Below are 9,952 nucleotides of genomic sequence, written 5' to 3'. Positions count from 1 at the left end.
AGCAGGTTTCAAATAGAGTAAGTGTCTCTTCAGCAAACCTGGGCTGCCAGATGGGGTCTGAGGCCCGAGCTCTGCCCAGGCTCCAGCAAGGCATCGCTCCAGAGCTGGTCGGCACTGTGAATTATAAATGCATTGGCCATGTTACTCTATTTAGGACCGGTGCTCTGGAGTTAGATGTTACATGAATAAAACATGTTTTCCATACTGTTTTTCTCTATTGGTATTTTATAAACTCATGATGAGAGACCAGTGATAGCGACCTGCTGTGTAACTGTGCTGTAAAGGGCTCCCCGTGCCAGCACACAGAGCTAAGCACAACTTAGCCCTTAAAAAGTTTCCCTTGTCCCAAAGAGATTATTTTCCTCTCCTAGTCTCGTGTGGTTTCCAAGGCCCAGTTTAAACACATACAATGACATAGGATAGATAGCTATTTTCCATACATGGCATTGGTTGTTCGGCAGGAAGCATTCATTCCTTTAAGACAGTACTGAAAGGGATTCTGTTCTGCACTCCAAAAGAGAATCGGGCAGGATTATCTTGGGTCACATCCTTCTTCTATTAGTCAAACGGTGAAACCAGACATCTGAGTTGTTTCAGTCTGTGACCTTACCCTGTGCTTCCTGACAGATCTCACAGCTTTTCAGTTGTCCCTAGTTTATATGCAGGATTCTTCAGTCCCCCTGGCAATCTGCATTCTTTCTCGAGCGTTTTCCTGGTATCTTGGGCCCTTGGGAGATCACAGCCTCGCCTTGGTTTCTATGTGGCTGCATAGCTAACCACTCCAGTAATTCACTGCTTTCCTCTGGACCCCTCCGCTGAACAGGCTTAAAGGTATTCATGGCCTTCTCCAATGTTTCGTGACGCTGTTCAACCTATACAGTGTTCTTTCAACTTGCATTTTTCCTGGATGCCTCCAGAAGCAGAACAGCAGGCTCCAACATTTCCTGACACTGTGGCCCTTTATAGCAACCGGCAGTTTACACATTTGTCATTCAACTCACAATCTGCTTCGCTGTTTCTGGCATCTTACGGTTGCTCTCTCGTTCCCTAACATGCTATAGCCTTCTTCAGGCTCAGCAGCTGCTCCAAGAAGGTTCCTAAGGCTGGGGAGCTTTTTGCTGAAAACATTTTTCAGATTTTCCCTCGTGCTCTCTAGCAATGATAATTTTTTTTTTCTATTTCGTGATATAATACGGTTTTCCTTGGCATATTTCTAATTGCTTCTTCATGGACTTTTATTGGTCCCTGATCTCCAGCAGCATGTGTTATTCCCCATAAAATCTGGACACTCTGTGACTCTATTATTTCAAACAGCCGTGTAGCTATAGCCAGCAGTTGCCCTTCTTGATGCGACTGAATTCAGTAACATTCCCTTGTGTTAGCTGACAGTCTTTTGTGTCCCCAGCAATTCTCAGCCTTCTCTGGTTTTTATCGTCATCCTGAGGCTCTCTCAGACAGCTTTGTCATGATGATGTCTCCTCTGGCTTTCTGCATCACCCTGGGACCTTCCTTGACATACATATCTTATTCAACTTCCCTTATGTCCCACAGCACTATGCAGGCTTTTCCTACATCCTCAGCAACTTTCATGGTACTCCAATGTCCCCTGGCTGTTATCTGGCTCTCTTTGATCTTTCCCAGCTGAATCACAGCGTTCTCTTAATATCCCTCTCTATATCCTCTATGATCTTCACAGGCACCTCTGGCTCGATAATGGTTATTTCCGCATTGTTTTTTAAGTTCAACTCAAAACATTTTCGCTCATCTAGAAACGTTGACAATCATGGAACCAAAAAGAAATTTCTGGTAAAGTAGCAGTTCAAGCATTCACTTTGTTTCTCTGACAACATTTTTTAAAATTAATTTTGAGAACAGGAGATGGTTGCAGCAGTTGCAGAAATGTATATGAGCAGTCTGAGGCTCTTTTACTAAGTGACTAAAGTAAGGTCAGGATTATACCGTGGTGAGCTTGCCCTGTGTGTAAAGACCCTGCATAGAATAAGACTGGCAATGCTCTCAAAAATTTGATCCATAATAGCAGTGCCTTTGTGTCTCTTTAATAAGATGCATATCACTGTTCAATGCAAATTCACCCAGTAATATTTGTAAAGTACTTGAAATATTTGGGTAGTGGGTACTGTGGAAGTTTAGACTGCTGCTGTTCTTACATTAGACATCTTTACCCATAATGATTAATAAGAAAATCCTGAGTTATCCTGATATGATAAAGCAATTTTTTACTTGCCTGCTAGCTGGCCTCAAAACTTGTTTGAGGTTTGAAATTTTCAAACAGAAAAAAGAAACAGACACTGAAGTTTACGAAGCTGTAGAATTGGCTTCATTCTAATATCACCTCTTTTGAAAATATAGAAGCATGAAATAATGCAAGTTACATTTCTTACAAGCTATTCATGTTGTAGCATCATCATCATCAGACTCATCTCTGCTGGTAGAATGTAAGCCAACTGCATCCCTTCTACGTGGATATCGTTATAGAGTGAATATTTCTTCCTCATAAAAATTCCAACTCTGAAGCATGATTGTATACTTTGACTCTCTCCTTGTCCCCAGTGCTTTGATTGCAGTAAGAATCCTAAAATAAGTTTGTTCCTGTGGTTTGCCTCGTGCAAACTTGCGCACCCGTTCCTGACTTCCACTTGCAAAGATTGCAAAAAAAAATCCACGTGATATAAATCATACAGTAGTGCATTACAGCTTTATTTAGTTCCTTAGTCAACCATGCTTTTAGTTATACCCAGCAGTAGACGCCATGTTTAACTGTGCAGGGACTACATGCTTATGTGCTTACTTTATTTCCTTTACTGCTGAAGTTCTAAAGCAGTCAACAGGACTTTAAATACAGATTTATTACTGCTTATGTATCGCTGAACTGCAGGGGAGGGAGGATAAAAACGTTGCCGAGTACAGTGGGGTCAGTTTCTTTTTGCATGAGAAGACTGTTTAGCAGAAGAGGAAGAAGCTGAACCTTGTGCCAGCTATTTGTGCACTAGCCAAGTCCTGTCATCAAAACTGCACGGGGGCTGTGCTAACTTAACTCTGCAGTAGGGTAAGGTTAACTTAAACTTCCAGATGTACGCTTCCACAGACCCCTCGTCCTTCCGCTCCCTCTCTTCGCCTCGCTCCCCGCAGCCCCTGCTGGGCCAAGTGCAGAAGCCATCTCAGCCAGGTGGACATCATCAGGTGAAGTCTGGGACGGTTGCGACCGCTCTGGAGAACCTAATTCAGGAAGTGAGCCAAGTTCAGTCATGGCCTAACTAGGTATACATTTTTTTTTAACATGAAAGCTGAGCTAGACGTGGCAGCATTTAAAACCTAGAAGATTTGAGGGGAAAGGAAAAAGAAAAAAATATCGAATATAGTCTATATTACTTTTGCATCAGATAGATGTTTCTTTTATTCTTTTGTAGTAATTTCCCTGGTGTGAAGGATTCCCCTGTGGATGCAGAGTGGGCACGACCGCCTTATTTCTAGATATAGGCTATTGTCATGGAGGCTGGAGAATAACTATAGAATAATTTAGGCTTGAATGGACCTTTGGAGGTAATTTGGTCCAATTCCTTTCCAAGCAGGGCCAAGTAGATGAGGCTACTCTCTGATAATCCTTCTCTGATAGATGGCCCATGGCGAAAGTAAAGCTTTCAAGTTTAGTTTAGAAAAGCATTTTTTAAACTTCTTGTGAGCATAGACCTCTCCTGAATCATTTGTCCTCCCAAGATTTTCCTGAGTGCAGCACTTCTGCCCAGGCTAGGGAACAGCTAACTTCCACTAGCTGATAGCAACAGCTCAAATCCCTCCAAGGTGAGGGAGTGAGAATTGATGATAATTTACTCATTTGAAGTGTGAAGATCCATTTCTTTGCCTTGGAAGAGCTGCACTGTGGCGAGCAGTTAGATGAGCTTGCGTAAGTACTTGCAGCCAGTTCTCATGCCCGTATCCTGCAGGAAATGAGCAGCATCTAGTAAGTAGATAAATTGCTCTTCTCTATCTTGGTTTTTACTATATATATATTTTTTTTCCTGTAATTTACCTAGAGTTGTGGTTCATACTTCTTAGTTAAGAAGGAAAATATTTTTTCTCTCTCTTAAATGTTTCAGACTCCTTGTGATTCTGTTTGAATCCTTTTTTATTGGAAAGGATACTCTGAGCTGTCTTTGGCCTAGCGCTGGGTAAGTACCAGAATCAGAGAACTGCTGGTTAGCAAGCAGATTGAACACGGGCATTGCAAAATTATGTTTTCTATTGCTTTTGCCTTGTAGTTTGCCTCATGGTTGATGTAGCAGTGTTACCTCTAACAATGCTCATTCTCTCTTTAGCCTCTATATTGATATTTCTCCCAATAAGTGAGAAATCTATTTTTGTGAGCATCTTGTGACAACCGGCTCAAGTGACATAAGCCACTGAGCAGCTATTGAACAAATCTAGGCTAGATTCAGAATACTAAATTAGAGGGAGAAGTCTCCACATTCAAATAGCAACAAGAGATTAATCTGGACCAAATTTTTGTCCTTCAGCTTCTACTTTGTGTGACAACCATCCACTTAAAATAGCGTTGAAATGAAAAAGAAAGGAAGCGACAGTACTTTCAGTCCCCCTGCGGAAGGTGTTGGTTTACCCCTAATGCATAATGCACAGCCTCTCCGAACCCATCAGTTCTCAGCATCTGCAATGTTATGAAGCAGTTTGGAAAAGAAAGGGAAGAATAACTTCTCCAAATGGAGCTACAGAGAAGTTTGAGAGAGCCCTGGATATAATTACCTGCGCTGGAGTCCAGCCAGGAGAATGCTGAGCTGAGGAACAGTAAAGTCCTGACTCTGCACAAGGGATCCAGACAAATTTAAAAGAAACTGCAATAACAGAAGTGGGATTTGAGCATCTGGGAAGATGTTTGAGAGAGTGAATGAATACAAACTAAGGTCTCTAGGGAGTCTGATAGGAAACAAAAGGAGCAAAATCAAGAACGGAGGAGTGTAATGGTAATACATGTGGCACTGACTGGCTTATAGTCCTCAGTCAGGGCTACCTGGTAAAACTGTATCCTGTACACGATCTAAGAGAACTAACTTCTCTGAGTTCATTTAAACCTCTACCCAAGACAAACTACATGAACAAGGATGAAAATAAGACAAGTTATCTCTGTTGAGTTCTTAAATAGCGGTGAATAAGAACTGAGTCAGACCTGATAAATATGGTAAATCTTTAACGTAACACCAGGTTAATTAGCCACCATGAAAGGAAAGCTTGTGCAGGAAGAAGGATTTCTCTCTCCCCAGCTAAGGAGACCTGGTCTCAGCCTGGAAGGGTTTTACCTTTAATCCCAAATTCCTTAAAGGGTAGTTATTCTAACACTTGGCCACTGTTTCTTGCCAGCACCGGTGTCAAACAAGCGTTTCAGTTTTCCTTCACTCATACTCTTTTACAAAGTCTTCACAACTCCAGAGTCAGCAAACTGCTATACCCAACAGAAGGATGATAAGGGATCTACTATCGACTACCTTTTATTTTAAAATCCTATTCTATTTTCCTTTGTATTTGCTGGGAGCTAAAATCCTACTGAGGCAGCTACCATTGATCAGACCATGCACAAAGCTTTTGGTGCTTCTGAACTGTTCTCATTCAGGCACTCTAAATGGTTTATACGGTTTGTCAAAGAGAAGTGGTTTAAAAGAGAATGCAAATGAAAAAGCGGAGAGCTGATGGATGAGAGCAGGGAAGCTGGTCCAGAAGGCAATGTTAAAAAAGGGAAAAAAAAGGAAAAAAAAAACCAAACCCAAAATGGAGGGGCTGGAGTGAAGGTGGAACAAACATGAGGAAATCCAAGTGGGGTAGCGTCTGAGATTTGACACTCTGCATTCTTCCCACTGGCAGGTTTTTTCTTACTTTCCCTTAGCTCTTTCTTTTTTCACATTCCTTTTCCCCCAGCTCATTTGTTTTATGCCAAGAGTCTTATTTGTCTTTCCTGGCTTATTTGTAGCGCATCTGGATTTAGGCATCCTGATAAATCAGTTCCTCTGAAGACTGTGATCTAAAAATGAATGTTGGGATGGATTTTGAGCTAATTTAAACTGATATACATCCGATGAAGTGAAGTTTAGCCATGTAAAATTCCACTGCTTGAGCAAATGCATAAACAATGAACGTTATTCCCCTTCAGTGTGTCAGAAAAAGAAATTGTCTGCTCCTTCCGAAGAGATTATTTTAGATTTGAAACACATACCTATAAATGTCTGTATTTTGCAGTTTTGAAAATCTAAGCATGGAAATGCATTATGTTAACACATACCACACTTCAAGAGACTGTCTTCTACTGAACACATTATTTTTGAGAAGTGATAAACCTTTCATTAGTTTTAACTGCCTGAATGTATTGGTTTAATTGTGTTTCATTTGTTTCTATAATACCATGTGTATTACTGTGGTTTAGCAGACAAATGTAAGCTGGGGTCAAAGTGCAAGCTCAGACATCAGTCTGCAGTTTTCAGCACCCTGCAGGATTCGGCATTTCATTAGAATTTTTTTGTTTTATTTTATTATTAAACACAAAATGAGAACACCATAGAAGTGATTCATCTTGGTCACTGTTCTTATATGACTGGCTTGGAATCGAAAAAGTATATTTTAGAGACAGCTTTGCTTCTGATCGTAGGGAAAGCACTGATGGGAATTAGTGAGGTACTGCTACTTAAAAAAAAAAAAAGGCAGATAATTAGAATCCAAATTTTAATCATGCTGCCTTTGAAAGCAAAACAAAATCAGTAACAATCTGAAATCATGTCCCTTGCCACTTTTCACTTTAGTCAGAAGATGCCCAATTCCCACTAACGCCAAGAGCGTTACTCCATGTTGAGAGATGAGCCCTGGTGAATTTTGCTGCAGCAGCTACAGAAGTCGCAGCCCCAGGCTTCCCACCCTGCTGCTTTGCTGGAGGTTATTGCCACCCGAGCGGCATTGGCAGAAAAAAGTACGTCACATCTCAGTTTTTTCATGGAAGAAACTTCATGGTTGTCTCCTTATATTCACCTCGACTGGATTTTAAACTGGATTTGCACGGAGGTGGAAGCACAGGCTTCCTGCTGCGCACTTGGCCGTCAGGTGGAAACCTCCATGAGAAGGACAGGGCGGCTGAGAGTGGCGGCTCTTGACGCTACTATGGCAATACTCATTGATCAGAGGTGATGGAGGCATCAGCTCACCAGTGTGTGCCACAACAACTGCAGGGCAACAGCAGATTAGGCAAGAAAAAGATTAGGGACTTGAACAGCAAAATAAACAAAACCAGCGTAGAAATAAGAGAAGGGCAAAATGCTTTAAGATCCAAACATGAATTCACATGATGAGTAAAATGATAATTTATTGGAGAGCTACAACTCGACGTCTTTTTTCTATCAAATATTTTCCTCTCACTTCAAGCTACAGTCTGTGTTCTGCTGATTTGCTTCATTAAAAGAGAAAAAAACCCAAAACCAGATAGCCACTGGATGAGCTGGGGGCTTGGCAGTAGGAAATGGAGACTTTCAGCTGCGTGTCAGCAGTTGCAGTGCTGTCTGCATGGGTCTTGATTGTGTTACCAGCTAATGCTGCTTAGCATCTTCTGTGAAACGGCTCACTGACGTCAGACCTGGTCCTAGTGACAGCTGATGCTGCTTTGCCACCAGCTGGGCAGTCAGAGCGGAAGGGACAGAGGATGAGCAACCAATGGACATGGAGTTATAAAACTGCTTTCAAAATGGCAAAAGATAACTCAAGTGGGATGAATAATGAGGATAAGCAGAAAAGGATTTGTGCTTTTATTGTCATATGCACGAGGCCCAAGTGCCACCACACCAGCGGTTCTTAGGCCTTCCGTTCTCCCTGAAGGTATGAGAATTACACTTGGGTTAAAAGTGCGAGGGCACTGTGGCCTCCACTGGATCCACCACCTGCCATTAGAGCAAAAAGCTATCATCAACTTCAAACGTTTGGAGTTCAAAGATACAGGCGCATCAGCCCTAACTAACAGATATTAGTTCTCATTCTTTAGTCCAACCAGAGACCCAGTGTTTAGACATCTAATTTCTTAATTCATTATTCACCTTAAGCCTGACTACAAGCAAAATACATTTGTCCAGAAAACTGCGTGCAATCGCTCTGGGAACTGCTGAGCTCCTGCCTTTTTGGTGCGCTGTTGAAAATCAAATTACATAGCTTTAGCAACAGAACTATAATTAGGGTCAATGGAAAACTGTGGGTAGGATAATGTTGTGGATTCTGCAATTTTTGTCATGTTGCTCCATAATATGCCAGAACCCGGTAGTTTTATTGCTCTGCAGTGCATTAACACTGTCAGTGAAACATCCCCTACCTCCTGACGTGGAACTGGCCCTTCCGTGAGCACGTTGCCAAGGCTGGCCTCAATTTACAGTAATCTGCAAACAGGGCCCGACCGTGCTCCTCCTGAGGGCGATGGCAGAGCTCCTGTTAACTTCGGTCGGAGCTGGGCAGGCCTAGGCAGGGAAAATAGGGATGGATAAGGAAGATGATAGAACAGAGCCGAGGAGAGAAGGCGGCAGGCTATCGTGTTTCATTATAATCTCTCCAGCTATCACTGGATCTCATACTGATATCACCAGGAGGTTTGTTCATAGATTAGAATTATGTTGTAACTAAAATTTAATCAGTACTTATTTTCCTGTTCTCCATCACACTAAGAAAATCTCTCCTCTAGGCTACTGCTGCTTCTGCCCCTGGCCTCTTAAGTTCCTCCTTTTCCTCCTCAGATTTTCTTCTGCTTATCCCTCATCCCCCCTGCACATCTTTCTTCCAGCCATTTCCAGATCTTTCCTCTTGGGGGGCTTCATTCTCTCCCCTTGCACTGCTCCAGCCCCCAAAATAATCAGCTGTGATGACTGACTGTGGTGTGCCGTTGCTGGCCCCTTCAGCCAGGAGAATACACCTCTTGAGATCATTCTTTCAGGATGTCAGCAAACTCAGGCAAATGTTACAAGACTGATATCATAGTTGGAAGGCCGCCCAGAATCAGTTTTTATCAAAAAAATAATAAAAAAGCAAGTTTTAACTCCTGTGACTATAGAGGTGGTCTGAAGACGTAATACAGATTTGAATAATTACAAAGATAGTGCAAGATCCAGGCTCGTGCTTCAATCCTTGTGACAGAAGAGGGAAATAAAAATGAAGAAGAAAAAAGTGAGTTAATTGTGGGAAAGAAGCACAGAAACAGAGGAGGTGGAAAGGAAAACAGAGATGGAGAAATATAGAATTCTCTCATTTTTCTTGAAAAAGTGTGAAACAAACAAAGAAGAAATAAAAGCCTAAGGATTGAAGAAGAAATAAAAGGAGGAAGAGAACAAGACTAGTGAGATAAGCTGGGGGTTGGTTGAATTCAATTTGAGCAGTGCAGCAAAAAGTTCCAGCTGTTGAATTACAGTCCAGATTCTTTAGATTGTAAAGTTGTCTGTGAAGAGACTGGCTCTCCCCATGCTTACACAACACCCACCGACTTAGGGACTACCGCGATACGAATACTTATTAGTGCTAATAATAAAAGGTTGAAGTAATTCCTGTGCACCAGATGACTTGGAGGAACCTCTGCATGAGGTGGCAGAAATAAAGGTGGTATAAAAATGCAAGTGGTAAAAGCGGATGAACAATGGTTGCAAGGTCAACATCAATTCTTGTATTTCCTATTTGCTGAATGCATTGACATTACAAATTCCTTTCAAACTAGTTTATGTGTGTATATATATACACAAACACACACACATGTGCATATATATATATATTAAAAGAATTTTGTAGCTTTTTAAGGAAGGACAGTTAATCCTTTTACATGTTACCATGTTTAGTTCCCTTTGTTTCATTGGAAGGGTTGGAATTCCAGATCCACAGATTGAAGCAGAGGTCCATGGATGCCTCTTACTATGTAGAAGCATATCAT

This window comes from Grus americana, chromosome 3 (genome assembly GCF_028858705.1).
Source record: "Grus americana isolate bGruAme1 chromosome 3, bGruAme1.mat, whole genome shotgun sequence".
NCBI classification, from domain to species: Eukaryota; Metazoa; Chordata; class Aves; order Gruiformes; family Gruidae; genus Grus; species Grus americana.
Note: the sequence above shows the minus strand (reverse complement) of the source record.